This window comes from Sinohyriopsis cumingii, chromosome 15, assembly GCF_028554795.1.
Source record: "Sinohyriopsis cumingii isolate HCF-2022 chromosome 15, ASM2855479v2, whole genome shotgun sequence".
In the NCBI taxonomy this organism is placed as follows: Eukaryota; Metazoa; Mollusca; class Bivalvia; order Unionida; family Unionidae; genus Sinohyriopsis; species Sinohyriopsis cumingii.
The window spans coordinates 16,937,029-16,962,143 of NC_142975.1; the positions used below are offsets into that span (position 1 = coordinate 16,937,029).

Here is a 25,115-nt window from a genome sequence, read left to right on the forward strand (position 1 = left end):
AGTGGTTATGCTGACAGAACTGTTCGTTATCTAAGGATTGCAATAACTCCTCCACCTCGTACCCCCAATACAAAACGAAAGGCGACCAGAGGCAATTTATAAATCCTTAAAAGCAATAAGACAGGAATCGGTTGTCCTTACCAAATTACCACATACAAAAAAAATTAAAGATAAAATGTTTCTCAACTCACTCAGTCCATCATGCAGCATATCTTCGTATGTATCCTGTGGTGCAAGGAAAACAGATAGGGTCAGGTACGCATTACCAGTAAACGTCGTATGATCAGGATAATGCCAAAATGCCCGTTATGTAAAACAGCGAATTTCACCAAACTACATACGAGTGCCAATGTGATAAAACTAAACATAATAGGATAATGTTAATAATGGAAATTTGTAAAAAATATAACAAAAATAACATTTTATTCATAGATGTATACTACGAAAACAAAATCGTTCTAAAAAGTATGGACTATATAGCAACTACGATGATATAAAACATATAACACATCTGAGGGGGAAACACACAAACATAAATACTTTATTCTTTTTGGAAATGGGGGGGACATCTGTCTGGTGCCCCCCCCCCCCCCAAAAAAGTACGGCCTTACTGGAAAGACATTGTCAAAGTAGGGGAAGGGGTCGGAACTGTACCGGTAACGGTTCAGATCCACTTGCAACACTGGACATATCTGGTCCCAAATTCTGGAAAAGTTTGACCAAGAAACTTGGGGCCCCGAGTGGCCGAGTGGTCTAAAGCGCTCTCCGTTACGGATCACTGCCATCTTACCTCTGTCTGCGTGTGTTCGAGTCTCGGATTCGGCCAATGTGGGTATGTGAGAAAGCTTGCCAATAGCTTCTCGTGGGTCGGTGGTTCTTTCCGGGGTTTTCCTGGGTTCTTCCTCCACCATTAATACTGGCCGCCATGTATGGACATAGTACACAATTAATTTTACTATATGTTCTCTACATTTGTTTCTCAGTACTGACCTTTCCACTGTGTGACAATCAATGCAAATCATATGTTAATCTAAAATACCTTCAAAGATGACTTCACGGTGAAGTTCTTGTCAAAGGTTGACCTGCTCTTTTTTTAGATTATTGACTGTCAACATAACAGCATGTAACCAGAACACGAATTTCACTTCCGGATCATCACCAAGGCCTTATTACTCACTGTGCACTGTCGCCAAAATACATACAGACAACAACACCCTGAGCTCATATTATCAAGAATAAACAGTTACCTTTAAATCCCTACCAAAAATGCATAAATAAAACTCTTCTATCACCACCAAAATGAGAGAGGAAAAAATGTTCTAAAAATAGACTAGAACTACATTCGTGGGTACTGAACTGGAAGTATTAATTGTGATGTAATTCCTGACAGGCTACATGTTTTACGCCAATTTTAGTCAAACTTTTATATTTGCATGCTATACCTATTTCAACTTTATACATGAAGTCTTTTTGAATTTCCTTGCAAGGAAAACATGTGACACCTGTCAGAAAGTATGTAGTGCTGGTGTTCCACAGGGTGCAAGTTCTGGTCCAAGTGCTCTTGAGAAACCAAAACTAAATTTGCTATATCTTCCTTAATTATAGGAATTTTTCAATGCAGTAAAAACCTAATTGTGATACAAGATAAGCCCTGTCTGAAAATATGTTTGAAAATTACAAATGTTGATAAATTCAGTTTTAATGGCAAATTAAATTAACATTTAAATTTTAAAAACTAAATTTTATTGAAAACTTAAATTTTCATACAAGTTTTAAAACACAGTTTGACAAATTTTAGACAGAAAAGTTGACTAATGAATGATATTTAAAACAAATGGTAGTTTGGGTCTGTATAACTGATAACATTTTCCCCAGGGGTAGTGAAGCATCATAGCTCATAGTGATTTTGGCAGCAAACCGCAATATGCCTGTCCAGATGCATATAGGTGTACACACTAAAGAAACACTGACAGGTGCTATGTTCCACATTTATTGTGTCAGGTACTTAGGCAGTTGTTTCCATAACTAATAGCACATTCAGATTTAAAGTTCTAATGGGACCACTACCATGTTTTATAGCAAAAATGCATTCCATTTCAATGTCGATAACAACAAAAGGTGGCAATGGGACAGGAAAATAGTTTCTAGGGAGGTTCTACCTTACTGAAAAATGGTGCTGATCTCTCTCATGAAAACCTAAGCCATGTCTTTGAGGTGCCATATATCAGTGTGGTGATATGAACTAATCTTGGTCACTTATGGCAGTACACTGCACATGCCCTTATGAAACCATGCTATTACCACCAGACTACTCAGGAGAGCTTCCAAGCTAATCCAACTCTAACACTTTGTTCCAGATACCAGGCTAGACCTGAAAAGATCCAATATGTTTCACTTAATTCTAGAAAACAGTAAGATCTATGTAAATGAAGTTAAACTGTGTTAGATATGGTGATTTCAAATTAACATTAAGGTTGCAAGCATGGGGGAAAATATTAAACTTGACAGAGTGACACTCAGAAATGTGAAGCAATGGCCATGTATTAAAGTGTTAAATTCATCCTAAAAGTATATGAGGTTTCTAGAAGCACATTTAGCCATTTACAAGTTAAAAAACTAATCAGGTAGACTATGTATCATAAAGTTTAAGGCAATGTTGGGGCGGTGAGGTTTGATCATTGGTGTAAACATTATTACATACCAGTATACAGGAAAGTCAGGTGACAATGTACTAAATTAGAATGTGTTACTATAAGCATTCTTATTCATGAGGGAAATAAAAATTTTGGATATTGCAAGTGAATACAGCCAAATGTGGTCATACAAATCAACTATAAGTACCAATAAATCCTATATCATCAGCTAAATGTGAAATTCTCATCCCCAAAACTTGTAAACAAGGATGGAAATTTGCATATGTGGGACATATACAATGTACTTGTTAAGATCAAATGTGCAAACATAATTCAAATTATCTATTTGAACATTTATATGGTATTTTGAAGAGTGTTGGTTACCAATTATTAAGCTCATTGATTGAATGGAATCAGATATCAGCTGATGTTTCAATACCGCACTCTGTCAAAGTACTAAATTGAAATATGTTACCATACATAGGCATATTCATGATGAAAATAACATTTTGGGATCTTTTCAGTGCACATAGCCATAAATGTGCTTTACAGGTTCACTATAGGTACAATGTCAGCCTATATGATGTACTGAATGTGAACTTTTGATCCCAAACATTCTAAAATGGATGGATATTTGTACATGTGGGATATGTAACCATGTACAAAGTTAAATTCAAATAATTTGTTTGAATGCTTCTTATGTAATCTTTAGAGTGTCAGTTAACAAATAGTATTAGTAGTTAATAATGCATAAAGCAAGATGGATCATTAGAATTCCCATAACATCATATAGGCCACAATGCCGCACTACACCAATCAATATCTTAACCTAACTGAACAATAAAATGGAATGCATTTTGTATTCAACTTACATCATTTTGCTTTTTTCTTACATCCAAGGGTAAATATACCTGGGGGAAGCATATTTTATCCCTTTGACCTGTATTTCATTCTCAGACAGTTTAAAATGATTTAGTAGAGAACTTGAGTAGGTTCTAGTATAAAGTTTTCATCGCTGTCCTCTCACTAAATACCTTATAACTATGTTTATAAACAATTACTGAAGGCTATACAAGCAGAAGTTTGTTACTCAGGAAGTGACCCCATCATAAACACATAAATTAACTGATTGGACCCCTAATAAATAGTCTGAATGGCCAATACAAATTATAATTTTGTCTTCATGTATTTTTAATGAAGGTCTCATTTTGACTATAAAGATATTTTCTCTGACAAAATGTGACAAAAATCCAACATTGGAGCTTTTATATGGTGTAGGAATATATACATGCTGATAACATTTAATATGATTCCCAAAAATATTATATATGTGCATTTTAGGGGTTTTTTAATTATTTTTTTTAATTTTTTTAAAATTTTATTAAAATTTTTAAAATAAAAATTAATTTTTTACTTTTAATTTCATTCTTATATTTTAAAAGTCAATATACATGACATATTAAAATTTCATGTGTCTATCTTTAATAATAAAGATTTTATGCCAATTTAAACTTTGCTCCAATACTGCCCTTACAGGACATAGTACACAATTAATTTTACTATATGTTCTCTACATTTGTTTCTCAGTACTGACCTTTCCACTGTGTGACAATCAATGCAAATCATATGTTAATCTAAAATACCTTCAAAGATGACTTCACGGTGAAGTTCTTGTCAAAGGTTGACCTGCTCTTTTTTTAGATTATTGACTGTCAACATAACAGCATGTAACCAGAACACGAATTTCACTTCCGGATCATCACCAAGGCCTTATTACTCACTGTGCACTGTCGCCAAAATACATACAGACAACAACACCCTGAGCTCATATTATCAAGAATAAACAGTTACCTTTAAATCCCTACCAAAAATGCATAAATAAAACTCTTCTATCACCACCAAAATGAGAGAGGAAAAAATGTTCTAAAAATAGACTAGAACTACATTCGTGGGTACTGAACTGGAAGTATTAATTGTGATGTAATTCCTGACAGGCTACATGTTTTACGCCAATTTTAGTCAAACTTTTATATTTGCATGCTATACCTATTTCAACTTTATACATGAAGTCTTTTTGAATTTCCTTGCAAGGAAAACATGTGACACCTGTCAGAAAGTATGTAGTGCTGGTGTTCCACAGGGTGCAAGTTCTGGTCCAAGTGCTCTTGAGAAACCAAAACTAAATTTGCTATATCTTCCTTAATTATAGGAATTTTTCAATGCAGTAAAAACCTAATTGTGATACAAGATAAGCCCTGTCTGAAAATATGTTTGAAAATTACAAATGTTGATAAATTCAGTTTTAATGGCAAATTAAATTAACATTTAAATTTTAAAAACTAAATTTTATTGAAAACTTAAATTTTCATACAAGTTTTAAAACACAGTTTGACAAATTTTAGACAGAAAAGTTGACTAATGAATGATATTTAAAACAAATGGTAGTTTGGGTCTGTATAACTGATAACATTTTCCCCAGGGGTAGTGAAGCATCATAGCTCATAGTGATTTTGGCAGCAAACCGCAATATGCCTGTCCAGATGCATATAGGTGTACACACTAAAGAAACACTGACAGGTGCTATGTTCCACATTTATTGTGTCAGGTACTTAGGCAGTTGTTTCCATAACTAATAGCACATTCAGATTTAAAGTTCTAATGGGACCACTACCATGTTTTATAGCAAAAATGCATTCCATTTCAATGTCGATAACAACAAAAGGTGGCAATGGGACAGGAAAATAGTTTCTAGGGAGGTTCTACCTTACTGAAAAATGGTGCTGATCTCTCTCATGAAAACCTAAGCCATGTCTTTGAGGTGCCATATATCAGTGTGGTGATATGAACTAATCTTGGTCACTTATGGCAGTACACTGCACATGCCCTTATGAAACCATGCTATTACCACCAGACTACTCAGGAGAGCTTCCAAGCTAATCCAACTCTAACACTTTGTTCCAGATACCAGGCTAGACCTGAAAAGATCCAATATGTTTCACTTAATTCTAGAAAACAGTAAGATCTATGTAAATGAAGTTAAACTGTGTTAGATATGGTGATTTCAAATTAACATTAAGGTTGCAAGCATGGGGGAAAATATTAAACTTGACAGAGTGACACTCAGAAATGTGAAGCAATGGCCATGTATTAAAGTGTTAAATTCATCCTAAAAGTATATGAGGTTTCTAGAAGCACATTTAGCCATTTACAAGTTAAAAAACTAATCAGGTAGACTATGTATCATAAAGTTTAAGGCAATGTTGGGGCGGTGAGGTTTGATCATTGGTGTAAACATTATTACATACCAGTATACAGGAAAGTCAGGTGACAATGTACTAAATTAGAATGTGTTACTATAAGCATTCTTATTCATGAGGGAAATAAAAATTTTGGATATTGCAAGTGAATACAGCCAAATGTGGTCATACAAATCAACTATAAGTACCAATAAATCCTATATCATCAGCTAAATGTGAAATTCTCATCCCCAAAACTTGTAAACAAGGATGGAAATTTGCATATGTGGGACATATACAATGTACTTGTTAAGATCAAATGTGCAAACATAATTCAAATTATCTATTTGAACATTTATATGGTATTTTGAAGAGTGTTGGTTACCAATTATTAAGCTCATTGATTGAATGGAATCAGATATCAGCTGATGTTTCAATACCGCACTCTGTCAAAGTACTAAATTGAAATATGTTACCATACATAGGCATATTCATGATGAAAATAACATTTTGGGATCTTTTCAGTGCACATAGCCATAAATGTGCTTTACAGGTTCACTATAGGTACAATGTCAGCCTATATGATGTACTGAATGTGAACTTTTGATCCCAAACATTCTAAAATGGATGGATATTTGTACATGTGGGATATGTAACCATGTACAAAGTTAAATTCAAATAATTTGTTTGAATGCTTCTTATGTAATCTTTAGAGTGTCAGTTAACAAATAGTATTAGTAGTTAATAATGCATAAAGCAAGATGGATCATTAGAATTCCCATAACATCATATAGGCCACAATGCCGCACTACACCAATCAATATCTTAACCTAACTGAACAATAAAATGGAATGCATTTTGTATTCAACTTACATCATTTTGCTTTTTTCTTACATCCAAGGGTAAATATACCTGGGGGAAGCATATTTTATCCCTTTGACCTGTATTTCATTCTCAGACAGTTTAAAATGATTTAGTAGAGAACTTGAGTAGGTTCTAGTATAAAGTTTTCATCGCTGTCCTCTCACTAAATACCTTATAACTATGTTTATAAACAATTACTGAAGGCTATACAAGCAGAAGTTTGTTACTCAGGAAGTGACCCCATCATAAACACATAAATTAACTGATTGGACCCCTAATAAATAGTCTGAATGGCCAATACAAATTATAATTTTGTCTTCATGTATTTTTAATGAAGGTCTCATTTTGACTATAAAGATATTTTCTCTGACAAAATGTGACAAAAATCCAACATTGGAGCTTTTATATGGTGTAGGAATATATACATGCTGATAACATTTAATATGATTCCCAAAAATATTATATATGTGCATTTTAGGGGTTTTTTAATTATTTTTTTTAATTTTTTTAAAATTTTATTAAAATTTTTAAAATAAAAATTAATTTTTTACTTTTAATTTCATTCTTATATTTTAAAAGTCAATATACATGACATATTAAAATTTCATGTGTCTATCTTTAATAATAAAGATTTTATGCCAATTTAAACTTTGCTCCAATACTGCCCTTACAGGACATAGTACACAATTAATTTTACTATATGTTCTCTACATTTGTTTCTCAGTACTGACCTTTCCACTGTGTGACAATCAATGCAAATCATATGTTAATCTAAAATACCTTCAAAGATGACTTCACGGTGAAGTTCTTGTCAAAGGTTGACCTGCTCTTTTTTTAGATTATTGACTGTCAACATAACAGCATGTAACCAGAACACGAATTTCACTTCCGGATCATCACCAAGGCCTTATTACTCACTGTGCACTGTCGCCAAAATACATACAGACAACAACACCCTGAGCTCATATTATCAAGAATAAACAGTTACCTTTAAATCCCTACCAAAAATGCATAAATAAAACTCTTCTATCACCACCAAAATGAGAGAGGAAAAAATGTTCTAAAAATAGACTAGAACTACATTCGTGGGTACTGAACTGGAAGTATTAATTGTGATGTAATTCCTGACAGGCTACATGTTTTACGCCAATTTTAGTCAAACTTTTATATTTGCATGCTATACCTATTTCAACTTTATACATGAAGTCTTTTTGAATTTCCTTGCAAGGAAAACATGTGACACCTGTCAGAAAGTATGTAGTGCTGGTGTTCCACAGGGTGCAAGTTCTGGTCCAAGTGCTCTTGAGAAACCAAAACTAAATTTGCTATATCTTCCTTAATTATAGGAATTTTTCAATGCAGTAAAAACCTAATTGTGATACAAGATAAGCCCTGTCTGAAAATATGTTTGAAAATTACAAATGTTGATAAATTCAGTTTTAATGGCAAATTAAATTAACATTTAAATTTTAAAAACTAAATTTTATTGAAAACTTAAATTTTCATACAAGTTTTAAAACACAGTTTGACAAATTTTAGACAGAAAAGTTGACTAATGAATGATATTTAAAACAAATGGTAGTTTGGGTCTGTATAACTGATAACATTTTCCCCAGGGGTAGTGAAGCATCATAGCTCATAGTGATTTTGGCAGCAAACCGCAATATGCCTGTCCAGATGCATATAGGTGTACACACTAAAGAAACACTGACAGGTGCTATGTTCCACATTTATTGTGTCAGGTACTTAGGCAGTTGTTTCCATAACTAATAGCACATTCAGATTTAAAGTTCTAATGGGACCACTACCATGTTTTATAGCAAAAATGCATTCCATTTCAATGTCGATAACAACAAAAGGTGGCAATGGGACAGGAAAATAGTTTCTAGGGAGGTTCTACCTTACTGAAAAATGGTGCTGATCTCTCTCATGAAAACCTAAGCCATGTCTTTGAGGTGCCATATATCAGTGTGGTGATATGAACTAATCTTGGTCACTTATGGCAGTACACTGCACATGCCCTTATGAAACCATGCTATTACCACCAGACTACTCAGGAGAGCTTCCAAGCTAATCCAACTCTAACACTTTGTTCCAGATACCAGGCTAGACCTGAAAAGATCCAATATGTTTCACTTAATTCTAGAAAACAGTAAGATCTATGTAAATGAAGTTAAACTGTGTTAGATATGGTGATTTCAAATTAACATTAAGGTTGCAAGCATGGGGGAAAATATTAAACTTGACAGAGTGACACTCAGAAATGTGAAGCAATGGCCATGTATTAAAGTGTTAAATTCATCCTAAAAGTATATGAGGTTTCTAGAAGCACATTTAGCCATTTACAAGTTAAAAAACTAATCAGGTAGACTATGTATCATAAAGTTTAAGGCAATGTTGGGGCGGTGAGGTTTGATCATTGGTGTAAACATTATTACATACCAGTATACAGGAAAGTCAGGTGACAATGTACTAAATTAGAATGTGTTACTATAAGCATTCTTATTCATGAGGGAAATAAAAATTTTGGATATTGCAAGTGAATACAGCCAAATGTGGTCATACAAATCAACTATAAGTACCAATAAATCCTATATCATCAGCTAAATGTGAAATTCTCATCCCCAAAACTTGTAAACAAGGATGGAAATTTGCATATGTGGGACATATACAATGTACTTGTTAAGATCAAATGTGCAAACATAATTCAAATTATCTATTTGAACATTTATATGGTATTTTGAAGAGTGTTGGTTACCAATTATTAAGCTCATTGATTGAATGGAATCAGATATCAGCTGATGTTTCAATACCGCACTCTGTCAAAGTACTAAATTGAAATATGTTACCATACATAGGCATATTCATGATGAAAATAACATTTTGGGATCTTTTCAGTGCACATAGCCATAAATGTGCTTTACAGGTTCACTATAGGTACAATGTCAGCCTATATGATGTACTGAATGTGAACTTTTGATCCCAAACATTCTAAAATGGATGGATATTTGTACATGTGGGATATGTAACCATGTACAAAGTTAAATTCAAATAATTTGTTTGAATGCTTCTTATGTAATCTTTAGAGTGTCAGTTAACAAATAGTATTAGTAGTTAATAATGCATAAAGCAAGATGGATCATTAGAATTCCCATAACATCATATAGGCCACAATGCCGCACTACACCAATCAATATCTTAACCTAACTGAACAATAAAATGGAATGCATTTTGTATTCAACTTACATCATTTTGCTTTTTTCTTACATCCAAGGGTAAATATACCTGGGGGAAGCATATTTTATCCCTTTGACCTGTATTTCATTCTCAGACAGTTTAAAATGATTTAGTAGAGAACTTGAGTAGGTTCTAGTATAAAGTTTTCATCGCTGTCCTCTCACTAAATACCTTATAACTATGTTTATAAACAATTACTGAAGGCTATACAAGCAGAAGTTTGTTACTCAGGAAGTGACCCCATCATAAACACATAAATTAACTGATTGGACCCCTAATAAATAGTCTGAATGGCCAATACAAATTATAATTTTGTCTTCATGTATTTTTAATGAAGGTCTCATTTTGACTATAAAGATATTTTCTCTGACAAAATGTGACAAAAATCCAACATTGGAGCTTTTATATGGTGTAGGAATATATACATGCTGATAACATTTAATATGATTCCCAAAAATATTATATATGTGCATTTTAGGGGTTTTTTAATTATTTTTTTTAATTTTTTTAAAATTTTATTAAAATTTTTAAAATAAAAATTAATTTTTTACTTTTAATTTCATTCTTATATTTTAAAAGTCAATATACATGACATATTAAAATTTCATGTGTCTATCTTTAATAATAAAGATTTTATGCCAATTTAAACTTTGCTCCAATACTGCCCTTACAGGACATAGTACACAATTAATTTTACTATATGTTCTCTACATTTGTTTCTCAGTACTGACCTTTCCACTGTGTGACAATCAATGCAAATCATATGTTAATCTAAAATACCTTCAAAGATGACTTCACGGTGAAGTTCTTGTCAAAGGTTGACCTGCTCTTTTTTTAGATTATTGACTGTCAACATAACAGCATGTAACCAGAACACGAATTTCACTTCCGGATCATCACCAAGGCCTTATTACTCACTGTGCACTGTCGCCAAAATACATACAGACAACAACACCCTGAGCTCATATTATCAAGAATAAACAGTTACCTTTAAATCCCTACCAAAAATGCATAAATAAAACTCTTCTATCACCACCAAAATGAGAGAGGAAAAAATGTTCTAAAAATAGACTAGAACTACATTCGTGGGTACTGAACTGGAAGTATTAATTGTGATGTAATTCCTGACAGGCTACATGTTTTACGCCAATTTTAGTCAAACTTTTATATTTGCATGCTATACCTATTTCAACTTTATACATGAAGTCTTTTTGAATTTCCTTGCAAGGAAAACATGTGACACCTGTCAGAAAGTATGTAGTGCTGGTGTTCCACAGGGTGCAAGTTCTGGTCCAAGTGCTCTTGAGAAACCAAAACTAAATTTGCTATATCTTCCTTAATTATAGGAATTTTTCAATGCAGTAAAAACCTAATTGTGATACAAGATAAGCCCTGTCTGAAAATATGTTTGAAAATTACAAATGTTGATAAATTCAGTTTTAATGGCAAATTAAATTAACATTTAAATTTTAAAAACTAAATTTTATTGAAAACTTAAATTTTCATACAAGTTTTAAAACACAGTTTGACAAATTTTAGACAGAAAAGTTGACTAATGAATGATATTTAAAACAAATGGTAGTTTGGGTCTGTATAACTGATAACATTTTCCCCAGGGGTAGTGAAGCATCATAGCTCATAGTGATTTTGGCAGCAAACCGCAATATGCCTGTCCAGATGCATATAGGTGTACACACTAAAGAAACACTGACAGGTGCTATGTTCCACATTTATTGTGTCAGGTACTTAGGCAGTTGTTTCCATAACTAATAGCACATTCAGATTTAAAGTTCTAATGGGACCACTACCATGTTTTATAGCAAAAATGCATTCCATTTCAATGTCGATAACAACAAAAGGTGGCAATGGGACAGGAAAATAGTTTCTAGGGAGGTTCTACCTTACTGAAAAATGGTGCTGATCTCTCTCATGAAAACCTAAGCCATGTCTTTGAGGTGCCATATATCAGTGTGGTGATATGAACTAATCTTGGTCACTTATGGCAGTACACTGCACATGCCCTTATGAAACCATGCTATTACCACCAGACTACTCAGGAGAGCTTCCAAGCTAATCCAACTCTAACACTTTGTTCCAGATACCAGGCTAGACCTGAAAAGATCCAATATGTTTCACTTAATTCTAGAAAACAGTAAGATCTATGTAAATGAAGTTAAACTGTGTTAGATATGGTGATTTCAAATTAACATTAAGGTTGCAAGCATGGGGGAAAATATTAAACTTGACAGAGTGACACTCAGAAATGTGAAGCAATGGCCATGTATTAAAGTGTTAAATTCATCCTAAAAGTATATGAGGTTTCTAGAAGCACATTTAGCCATTTACAAGTTAAAAAACTAATCAGGTAGACTATGTATCATAAAGTTTAAGGCAATGTTGGGGCGGTGAGGTTTGATCATTGGTGTAAACATTATTACATACCAGTATACAGGAAAGTCAGGTGACAATGTACTAAATTAGAATGTGTTACTATAAGCATTCTTATTCATGAGGGAAATAAAAATTTTGGATATTGCAAGTGAATACAGCCAAATGTGGTCATACAAATCAACTATAAGTACCAATAAATCCTATATCATCAGCTAAATGTGAAATTCTCATCCCCAAAACTTGTAAACAAGGATGGAAATTTGCATATGTGGGACATATACAATGTACTTGTTAAGATCAAATGTGCAAACATAATTCAAATTATCTATTTGAACATTTATATGGTATTTTGAAGAGTGTTGGTTACCAATTATTAAGCTCATTGATTGAATGGAATCAGATATCAGCTGATGTTTCAATACCGCACTCTGTCAAAGTACTAAATTGAAATATGTTACCATACATAGGCATATTCATGATGAAAATAACATTTTGGGATCTTTTCAGTGCACATAGCCATAAATGTGCTTTACAGGTTCACTATAGGTACAATGTCAGCCTATATGATGTACTGAATGTGAACTTTTGATCCCAAACATTCTAAAATGGATGGATATTTGTACATGTGGGATATGTAACCATGTACAAAGTTAAATTCAAATAATTTGTTTGAATGCTTCTTATGTAATCTTTAGAGTGTCAGTTAACAAATAGTATTAGTAGTTAATAATGCATAAAGCAAGATGGATCATTAGAATTCCCATAACATCATATAGGCCACAATGCCGCACTACACCAATCAATATCTTAACCTAACTGAACAATAAAATGGAATGCATTTTGTATTCAACTTACATCATTTTGCTTTTTTCTTACATCCAAGGGTAAATATACCTGGGGGAAGCATATTTTATCCCTTTGACCTGTATTTCATTCTCAGACAGTTTAAAATGATTTAGTAGAGAACTTGAGTAGGTTCTAGTATAAAGTTTTCATCGCTGTCCTCTCACTAAATACCTTATAACTATGTTTATAAACAATTACTGAAGGCTATACAAGCAGAAGTTTGTTACTCAGGAAGTGACCCCATCATAAACACATAAATTAACTGATTGGACCCCTAATAAATAGTCTGAATGGCCAATACAAATTATAATTTTGTCTTCATGTATTTTTAATGAAGGTCTCATTTTGACTATAAAGATATTTTCTCTGACAAAATGTGACAAAAATCCAACATTGGAGCTTTTATATGGTGTAGGAATATATACATGCTGATAACATTTAATATGATTCCCAAAAATATTATATATGTGCATTTTAGGGGTTTTTTAATTATTTTTTTTAATTTTTTTAAAATTTTATTAAAATTTTTAAAATAAAAATTAATTTTTTACTTTTAATTTCATTCTTATATTTTAAAAGTCAATATACATGACATATTAAAATTTCATGTGTCTATCTTTAATAATAAAGATTTTATGCCAATTTAAACTTTGCTCCAATACTGCCCTTACAGGACATAGTACACAATTAATTTTACTATATGTTCTCTACATTTGTTTCTCAGTACTGACCTTTCCACTGTGTGACAATCAATGCAAATCATATGTTAATCTAAAATACCTTCAAAGATGACTTCACGGTGAAGTTCTTGTCAAAGGTTGACCTGCTCTTTTTTTAGATTATTGACTGTCAACATAACAGCATGTAACCAGAACACGAATTTCACTTCCGGATCATCACCAAGGCCTTATTACTCACTGTGCACTGTCGCCAAAATACATACAGACAACAACACCCTGAGCTCATATTATCAAGAATAAACAGTTACCTTTAAATCCCTACCAAAAATGCATAAATAAAACTCTTCTATCACCACCAAAATGAGAGAGGAAAAAATGTTCTAAAAATAGACTAGAACTACATTCGTGGGTACTGAACTGGAAGTATTAATTGTGATGTAATTCCTGACAGGCTACATGTTTTACGCCAATTTTAGTCAAACTTTTATATTTGCATGCTATACCTATTTCAACTTTATACATGAAGTCTTTTTGAATTTCCTTGCAAGGAAAACATGTGACACCTGTCAGAAAGTATGTAGTGCTGGTGTTCCACAGGGTGCAAGTTCTGGTCCAAGTGCTCTTGAGAAACCAAAACTAAATTTGCTATATCTTCCTTAATTATAGGAATTTTTCAATGCAGTAAAAACCTAATTGTGATACAAGATAAGCCCTGTCTGAAAATATGTTTGAAAATTACAAATGTTGATAAATTCAGTTTTAATGGCAAATTAAATTAACATTTAAATTTTAAAAACTAAATTTTATTGAAAACTTAAATTTTCATACAAGTTTTAAAACACAGTTTGACAAATTTTAGACAGAAAAGTTGACTAATGAATGATATTTAAAACAAATGGTAGTTTGGGTCTGTATAACTGATAACATTTTCCCCAGGGGTAGTGAAGCATCATAGCTCATAGTGATTTTGGCAGCAAACCGCAATATGCCTGTCCAGATGCATATAGGTGTACACACTAAAGAAACACTGACAGGTGCTATGTTCCACATTTATTGTGTCAGGTACTTAGGCAGTTGTTTCCATAACTAATAGCACATTCAGATTTAAAGTTCTAATGGGACCACTACCATGTTTTATAGCAAAAATGCATTCCATTTCAATGTCGATAACAACAAAAGGTGGCAATGGGACAGGAAAATAGTTTCTAGGGAGGTTCTACCTTACTGAAAAATGGTGCTGATCTCTCTCATGAAAACCTAAGCCATGTCTTTGAGGTGCCATATATCAGTGTGGTGATATGAACTAATCTTGGTCACTTATGGCAGTACACTGCACATGCCCTTATGAAACCATGCTATTACCACCAGACTACTCAGGAGAGCTTCCAAGCTAATCCAACTCTAACACTTTGTTCCAGATACCAGGCTAGACCTGAAAAGATCCAATATGTTTCACTTAATTCTAGAAAACAGTAAGATCTATGTAAATGAAGTTAAACTGTGTTAGATATGGTGATTTCAAATTAACATTAAGGTTGCAAGCATGGGGGAAAATATTAAACTTGACAGAGTGACACTCAGAAATGTGAAGCAATGGCCATGTATTAAAGTGTTAAATTCATCCTAAAAGTATATGAGGTTTCTAGAAGCACATTTAGCCATTTACAAGTTAAAAAACTAATCAGGTAGACTATGTATCATAAAGTTTAAGGCAATGTTGGGGCGGTGAGGTTTGATCATTGGTGTAAACATTATTACATACCAGTATACAGGAAAGTCAGGTGACAATGTACTAAATTAGAATGTGTTACTATAAGCATTCTTATTCATGAGGGAAATAAAAATTTTGGATATTGCAAGTGAATACAGCCAAATGTGGTCATACAAATCAACTATAAGTACCAATAAATCCTATATCATCAGCTAAATGTGAAATTCTCATCCCCAAAACTTGTAAACAAGGATGGAAATTTGCATATGTGGGACATATACAATGTACTTGTTAAGATCAAATGTGCAAACATAATTCAAATTATCTATTTGAACATTTATATGGTATTTTGAAGAGTGTTGGTTACCAATTATTAAGCTCATTGATTGAATGGAATCAGATATCAGCTGATGTTTCAATACCGCACTCTGTCAAAGTACTAAATTGAAATATGTTACCATACATAGGCATATTCATGATGAAAATAACATTTTGGGATCTTTTCAGTGCACATAGCCATAAATGTGCTTTACAGGTTCACTATAGGTACAATGTCAGCCTATATGATGTACTGAATGTGAACTTTTGATCCCAAACATTCTAAAATGGATGGATATTTGTACATGTGGGATATGTAACCATGTACAAAGTTAAATTCAAATAATTTGTTTGAATGCTTCTTATGTAATCTTTAGAGTGTCAGTTAACAAATAGTATTAGTAGTTAATAATGCATAAAGCAAGATGGATCATTAGAATTCCCATAACATCATATAGGCCACAATGCCGCACTACACCAATCAATATCTTAACCTAACTGAACAATAAAATGGAATGCATTTTGTATTCAACTTACATCATTTTGCTTTTTTCTTACATCCAAGGGTAAATATACCTGGGGGAAGCATATTTTATCCCTTTGACCTGTATTTCATTCTCAGACAGTTTAAAATGATTTAGTAGAGAACTTGAGTAGGTTCTAGTATAAAGTTTTCATCGCTGTCCTCTCACTAAATACCTTATAACTATGTTTATAAACAATTACTGAAGGCTATACAAGCAGAAGTTTGTTACTCAGGAAGTGACCCCATCATAAACACATAAATTAACTGATTGGACCCCTAATAAATAGTCTGAATGGCCAATACAAATTATAATTTTGTCTTCATGTATTTTTAATGAAGGTCTCATTTTGACTATAAAGATATTTTCTCTGACAAAATGTGACAAAAATCCAACATTGGAGCTTTTATATGGTGTAGGAATATATACATGCTGATAACATTTAATATGATTCCCAAAAATATTATATATGTGCATTTTAGGGGTTTTTTAATTATTTTTTTTAATTTTTTTAAAAATTTTATTAAAATTTTTAAAATAAAAATTAATTTTTTACTTTTAATTTCATTCTTATATTTTAAAAGTCAATATACATGACATATTAAAATTTCATGTGTCTATCTTTAATAATAAAGATTTTATGCCAATTTAAACTTTGCTCCAATACTGCCCTTACAGGACATAGTACACAATTAATTTTACTATATGTTCTCTACATTTGTTTCTCAGTACTGACCTTTCCACTGTGTGACAATCAATGCAAATCATATGTTAATCTAAAATACCTTCAAAGATGACTTCACGGTGAAGTTCTTGTCAAAGGTTGACCTGCTCTTTTTTTTAGATTATTGACTGTCAACATAACAGCATGTAACCAGAACACGAATTTCACTTCCGGATCATCACCAAGGCCTTATTACTCACTGTGCACTGTCGCCAAAATACATACAGACAACAACACCCTGAGCTCATATTATCAAGAATAAACAGTTACCTTTAAATCCCTACCAAAAAATGCATAAATAAAACTCTTCTATCACCACCAAAATGAGAGAGGAAAAAATGTTCTAAAAATAGACTAGAACTACATTCGTGGGTACTGAACTGGAAGTATTAATTGTGATGTAATTCCTGACAGGCTACATGTTTTACGCCAATTTTAGTCAAACTTTTATATTTGCATGCTATACCTATTTCAACTTTATACATGAAGTCTTTTTGAATTTCCTTGCAAGGAAAACATGTGACACCTGTCAGAAAGTATGTAGTGCTGGTGTTCCACAGGGTGCAAGTTCTGGTCCAAGTGCTCTTGAGAAACCAAAACTAAATTTGCTATATCTTCCTTAATTATAGGAATTTTTCAATGCAGTAAAAACCTAATTGTGATACAAGATAAGCCCTGTCTGAAAATATGTTTGAAAATTACAAATGTTGATAAATTCAGTTTTAATGGCAAATTAAATTAACATTTAAATTTTAAAAAACTAAATTTTATTGAAAACTTAAATTTTCATACAAGTTTTAAAACACAGTTTGACAAATTTTAGACAGAAAAGTTGACTAATGAATGATATTTAAAACAAATGGTAGTTTGGGTCTGTATAACTGATAACATTTTCCCCAGGGGTAGTGAAGCATCATAGCTCATAGTGATTTTGGCAGCAAACCGCAATATGCCTGTCCAGATGCATATAGGTGTACACACTAAAGAAACACTGACAGGTGCTATGTTCCACATTTATTGTGTCAGGTACTTAGGCAGTTGTTTCCATAACTAATAGCACATTCAGATTTAAAGTTCTAATGGGACCACTACCATGTTTTATAGCAAAAATGCATTCCATTTCAATGTCGATAACAACAAAAGGTGGCAATGGGACAGGAAAATAGTTTCTAGGGAGGTTCTACCTTACTGAAAAATGGTGCTGATCTCTCTCATGAAAACCTAAGCCATGTCTTTGAGGTGCCATATATCAGTGTGGTGATATGAACTAATCTTGGTCACTTATGGCAGTACACTGCACATGCCCTTATGAAAACCATGCTATTACCACCAGACTACTCAGGAGAGCTTCCAAGCTAATCCAACTCTAACACTTTGTTCCAGATACCAGGCTAGACCTGAAAAGATCCAATATGTTTCACTTAATTCTAGAAAACAGTAAGATCTATGTAAATGAAGTTAAACTGTGTTAGATATGGTGATTTCAAATTAACATTAAGGTTGCAAGCATGGGGGAAAATATTAAACTTGACAGAGTGACACTCAGAAATGTGAAGCAATGGCCATGTATTAAAGTGTTAAATTCATCCTAAAAGTATATGAGGTTTCTAGAAGCACATTTAGCCATTTACAAGTTAAAAAACTAATCAGGTAGACTATGTATCATAAAGTTTAAGGCAATGTTGGGGCGGTGAGGTTTGATCATTGGTGTAAACATTATTACATACCAGTATACAGGAAAGTCAGGTGACAATGTACTAAATTAGAATGTGTTACTATAAGCATTCTTATTCATGAGGGAAATAAAAATTTTGGATATTGCAAGTGAATACAGCCAAATGTGGTCATACAAATCAACTATAAGTACCAATAAATCCTATATCATCAGCTAAATGTGAAATTCTCATCCCCAAAACTTGTAAACAAGGATGGAAATTTGCATATGTGGGACATATACAATGTACTTGTTAAGATCAAATGTGCAAACATAATTCAAATTATCTATTTGAACATTTATATGGTATTTTGAAGAGTGTTGGTTACCAATTATTAAGCTCATTGATTGAATGGAATCAGATATCAGCTGATGTTTCAATACCGCACTCTGTCAAAGTACTAAATTGAAATATGTTACCATACATAGGCATATTCATGATGAAAATAACATTTTGGGATCTTTTCAGTGCACATAGCCATAAATGTGCTTTACAGGTTCACTATAGGTACAATGTCAGCCTATATGATGTACTGAATGTGAACTTTTGATCCCAAACATTCTAAAATGGATGGATATTTGTACATGTGGGATATGTAACCATGTACAAAGTTAAATTCAAATAATTTGTTTGAATGCTTCTTATGTAATCTTTAGAGTGTCAGTTAACAAATAGTATTAGTAGTTAATAATGCATAAAGCAAGATGGATCATTAGAATTCCCATAACATCATATAGGCCACAATGCCGCACTACACCAATCAATATCTTAACCTAACTGAACAATAAAATGGAATGCATTTTGTATTCAACTTACATCATTTTGCTTTTTTCTTACATCCAAGGGTAAATATACCTGGGGGAAGCATATTTTATCCCTTTGACCTGTATTTCATTCTCAGACAGTTTAAAATGATTTAGTAGAGAACTTGAGTAGGTTCTAGTATAAAGTTTTCATCGCTGTCCTCTCACTAAATACCTTATAACTATGTTTATAAACAATTACTGAAGGCTATACAAGCAGAAGTTTGTTACTCAGGAAGTGACCCCATCATAAACACATAAATTAACTGATTGGACCCCTAATAAATAGTCTGAATGGCCAATACAAATTATAATTTTGTCTTCATGTATTTTTAATGAAGGTCTCATTTTGACTATAAAGATATTTTCTCTGACAAAATGTGACAAAAATCCAACATTGGAGCTTTTATATGGTGTAGGAATATATACATGCTGATAACATTTAATATGATTCCCAAAAATATTATATATGTGCATTTTAGGGGTTTTTTAATTATTTTTTTTTAATTTTTTTAAAATTTTATTAAAATTTTTAAAATAAAAATTAATTTTTTACTTTTAATTTCATTCTTATATTTTAAAAGTCAATATACATGACATATTAAAATTTCATGTGTCTATCTTTAATAATAAAGATTTTATGCCAATTTAAACTTTGCTCCAATACTGCCCTTACAGGACATAGTACACAATTAATTTTACTATATGTTCTCTACATTTGTTTCTCAGTACTGACCTTTCCACTGTGTGACAATCAATGCAAATCATATGTTAATCTAAAATACCTTCAAAGATGACTTCACGGTGAAGTTCTTGTCAAAGGTTGACCTGCTCTTTTTTTAGATTATTGACTGTCAACATAACAGCATGTAACCAGAACACGAATTTCACTTCCGGATCATCACCAAGGCCTTATTACTCACTGTGCACTGTCGCCAAAATACATACAGACAACAACACCCTGAGCTCATATTATCAAGAATAAACAGTTACCTTTAAATCCCTACCAAAAATGCATAAATAAAACTCTTCTATCACCACCAAAATGAGAGAGGAAAAAATGTTCTAAAAATAGACTAGAACTACATTCGTGGGTACTGAACTGGAAGTATTAATTGTGATGTAATTCCTGACAGGCTACATGTTTTACGCCAATTTTAGTCAAACTTTTATATTTGCATGCTATACCTATTTCAACTTTATACATGAAGTCTTTTTGAATTTCCTTGCAAGGAAAACATGTGACACCTGTCAGAAAGTATGTAGTGCTGGTGTTCCCACAGGGTGCAAGTTCTGGTCCAAGTGCTCTTGAGAAACCAAAACTAAATTTGCTATATCTTCCTTAATTATAGGAATTTTTCAATGCAGTAAAAACCTAATTGTGATACAAGATAAGCCCTGTCTGAAAATATGTTTGAAAATTACAAATGTTGATAAATTCAGTTTTAATGGCAAATTAAATTAACATTTAAATTTTTAAAAACTAAATTTTATTGAAAACTTAAATTTTCATACAAGTTTTAAAACACAGTTTGACAAATTTTAGACAGAAAAGTTGACTAATGAATGATATTTAAAACAAATGGTAGTTTGGGTCTGTATAACTGATAACATTTTCCCCAGGGGTAGTGAAGCATCATAGCTCATAGTGATTTTGGCAGCAAACCGCAATATGCCTGTCCAGATGCATATAGGTGTACACACTAAAGAAACACTGACAGGTGCTATGTTCCACATTTATTGTGTCAGGTACTTAGGCAGTTGTTTCCATAACTAATAGCACATTCAGATTTAAAGTTCTAATGGGACCACTACCATGTTTTATAGCAAAAATGCATTCCATTTCAATGTCGATAACAACAAAAGGTGGCAATGGGACAGGAAAATAGTTTCTAGGGAGGTTCTACCTTACTGAAAATGGTGCTGATCTCTCTCATGAAAACCTAAGCCATGTCTTTGAGGTGCCATATATCAGTGTGGTGATATGAACTAATCTTGGTCACTTATGGCAGTACACTGCACATGCCCTTATGAAACCATGCTATTACCACCAGACTACTCAGGAGAGCTTCCAAGCTAATCCAACTCTAACACTTTGTTCCAGATACCAGGCTAGACCTGAAAAGATCCAATATGTTTCACTTAATTCTAGAAAACAGTAAGATCTATGTAAATGAAGTTAAACTGTGTTAGATATGGTGATTTTCAAATTAACATTAAGGTTGCAAGCATGGGGGAAAATATTAAACTTGACAGAGTGACACTCAGAAATGTGAAGCAATGGCCATGTATTAAAGTGTTAAATTCATCCTAAAAGTATATGAGGTTTCTAGAAGCACATTTAGCCATTTACAAGTTAAAAAACTAATCAGGTAGACTATTGTATCATAAAGTTTAAGGCAATGTTGGGGCGGTGAGGTTTGATCATTGGTGTAAACATTATTACATACCAGTATACAGGAAAGTCAGGTGACAATGTACTAAATTAGAATGTGTTACTATAAGCATTCTTATTCATGAGGGAAATAAAAATTTTGGATATTGCAAGTGAATACAGCCAAATGTGGTCATACAAATCAACTATAAGTACCAATAAATCCTATATCATCAGCTAAATGTGAAATTCTCATCCCCAAAACTTGTAAACAAGGATGGAAATTTGCATATGTGGGACATATACAATGTACTTGTTAAGATCAATGTGCAAACATAATTCAAATTATCTATTTGAACATTTATATGGTATTTGAAGAGTGTTGGTTACCAATTATTAAGCTCATTGATTGAATGGAATCAGATATCAGCTGATGTTTCAATACCGCACTCTGTCAAAGTACTAAATTGAAATATGTTACCATACATAGGCATATTCATGATGAAAATAACATTTTGGGATCTTTTCAGTGCACATAGCCATAAATGTGCTTTACAGGTTCACTATAGGTACAATGTCAGCCTATATGATGTACTGAATGTGAACTTTGATCCCAAACATTCTAAAATGGATGGATATTTGTACATGTGGGATATGTAACCATGTACAAAGTTAAATTCAAATAATTTGTTTGAATGCTTCTTATGTAATCTTTAGAGTGTCAGTTAACAAATAGTATTAGTAGTTAATAATGCATAAAGCAAGATGGATCATTAGAATTCCCATAACATCATATAGGCCACAATGCCGCACTACACCAATCAATATCTTAACCTAACTGAACAATAAAATGGAATGCATTTTGTATTCAACTTACATCATTTTGCTTTTTCTTACATCCAAGGGTAAATATACCTGGGGGAAGCATATTTTATCCCTTTGACCTGTATTTCATTCTCAGACAGTTTAAAATGATTTAGTAGAGAACTTGAGTAGGTTCTAGTATAAAGTTTTCATCGCTGTCCCTCTCACTAAATACCTTATAACTATGTTTATAAACAATTACTGAAGGCTATACAAGCAGAAGTTTGTTACTCAGGAAGTGACCCCATCATAAAACACATAAATTAACTGATTGGACCCCTAATAAATAGTCTGAATGGCCAATACAAATTATATTTTGTCTTCATGTATTTTTAATGAAGGTCTCATTTTGACTATAAAGATATTTTCTCTGACAAAATGTGACAAAAATCCAACATTGGAGCTTTTATATGGTGTAGGAATATATACATGCTGATAACATTTAATATGATTCCCAAAAATATTATATATGTGCATTTTAGGGGTTTTTAATTATTTTTTTTTATTTTTTTAAAATTTTATTAAAATTTTTAAAATAAAAATTAATTTTTTACTTTTAATTTCATTCTTATATTTTAAAGTCAATATACATGACATATTAAAATTTCATGTGTCTATCTTTAATAATAAAGATTTTATTGCCAATTTAAACTTTGCTCCAATACTGCCCTTACAGGACATAGTACACAATTAATTTTACTATATGTTCTCTACATTTGTTTCTCAGTACTGACCTTTCCACTGTGTGACAATCAATGCAAATCATATGTTAATCTAAAATACCTTCAAAGATGACTTCACGGTGAAGTTCTTGTCAAAGGTTGACCTGCTCTTTTTTTAGATTATTGACTGTCAACATAACAGCATGGTAACCAGAACACGAATTTCACTTCCGGATCATCACCAAGGCCTTATTACTCACTGTGCACTGTCGCCAAAATACATACAGACAACAACACCCTGAGCTCATATTATCAAGAATAAACAGTTACCTTTAAATTCCCTACCAAAAATGCATAAATAAAACTCTTCTATCACCACCAAAATGAGAGAGGAAAAAATGTTCTAAAAATAGACTAGAACTACATTCGTGGGTACTGAACTGGAAGTATTAATTGTGATGTAATTCCTGACAGGCTACATGTTTTTACGCCAATTTTAGTCAAACTTTTATATTTGCATGCTATACCTATTTCAACTTTATACATGAAGTCTTTTTGAATTTCCTTGCAAGGAAAACATGTGACACCTGTCAGAAAGTATGTAGTGCTGGTGTTCCACAGGGTGCAAGTTCTGGTCCAAGTGCTCTTGAGAAACCAAAACTAAATTTGCTATATCTTCCTTAATTATAGGAATTTTTCAATGCAGTAAAAACCTAATTGTGATACAAGATAAGCCCTGTCTGAAAATATGTTTGAAAATTACAAATGTTTGATAAATTCCAGTTTTAATGGCAAATTAAATTAACATTTAAATTTTAAAAACTAAATTTTATTGAAAACTTAAAATTTTCATACAAGTTTTAAAACACAGTTTGACAAATTTTAGACAGAAAAGTTGACTAATGAATGATATTTAAAACAAATGGTAGTTTGGGTCTGTATAACTGATAACATTTTCCCCAGGGGTAGTGAAGCATCATAGCTCATAGTGATTTTGGCAGCAAACCGCAATATGCCTGTCCAGATGCATATAGGTGTACACACTAAAGAAACACTGACAGGTGCTATGTTCCACATTTATTGTGTCAGGTACTTAGGCAGTTGTTTCCATAACTAATAGCACATTCAGATTTAAAGTTCTAATGGGACCACTACCATGTTTTATAGCAAAAATGCATTCCATTTCAATGTCGATAACAACAAAAGGTGGCAATGGGACAGGAAAATAGTTTCTAGGGAGGTTCTACCTTACTGAAAAATGGTGCTGATCTCTCTCATGAAAACCTAAGCCATGTCTTTGAGGTGCCATATATCAGTGTGGTGATATGAACTAATCTTGGTCACTTATGGCAGTACACTGCACATGCCCTTATGAAACCATGCTATTACCACCAGACTACTCAGGAGAGCTTCCAAGCTAATCCAACTCTAACACTTTGTTCCAGATACCAGGCTAGACCTGAAAAGATCCAATATGTTTCACTTAATTCTAGAAAACAGTAAGATCTATGTAAATGAAGTTAAACTGTGTTA

General features: G+C 32.6%; 2 long non-coding RNA genes across 3 annotated transcripts; both read right to left on the reverse strand.

The window, feature by feature from the left end:
* Window positions 1-1,856: 1,856 nt before the first annotated feature.
* Window positions 1,857-20,198, reverse strand: LOC149781335 (uncharacterized). Of its 2 annotated transcripts, XR_016414678.1 has the most exons (6): window positions 18,349-20,198; window positions 15,108-15,319; window positions 11,871-12,082; window positions 8,634-8,845; window positions 5,397-5,608; window positions 1,857-2,371 (listed from the first exon to the last, which is right to left on the reverse strand). It is a non-coding gene; the product is annotated as an uncharacterized LOC149781335 (long non-coding RNA). The 2 variants fall into 2 exon arrangements; XR_016414677.1 differs by lacking the exon at window positions 1,857-2,371 and having other exon boundaries at window positions 5,094-5,608.
* Window positions 20,199-21,155: 957 nt separating this feature from the next.
* On the reverse strand, window positions 21,156-25,106 carry LOC149781336 (uncharacterized). The gene is made up of 2 exons (XR_016414500.1): window positions 24,830-25,106; window positions 21,156-21,800 (listed from the first exon to the last, which is right to left on the reverse strand). It is a non-coding gene; the product is annotated as an uncharacterized LOC149781336 (long non-coding RNA).
* Window positions 25,107-25,115: the final 9 nt, after the last annotated feature.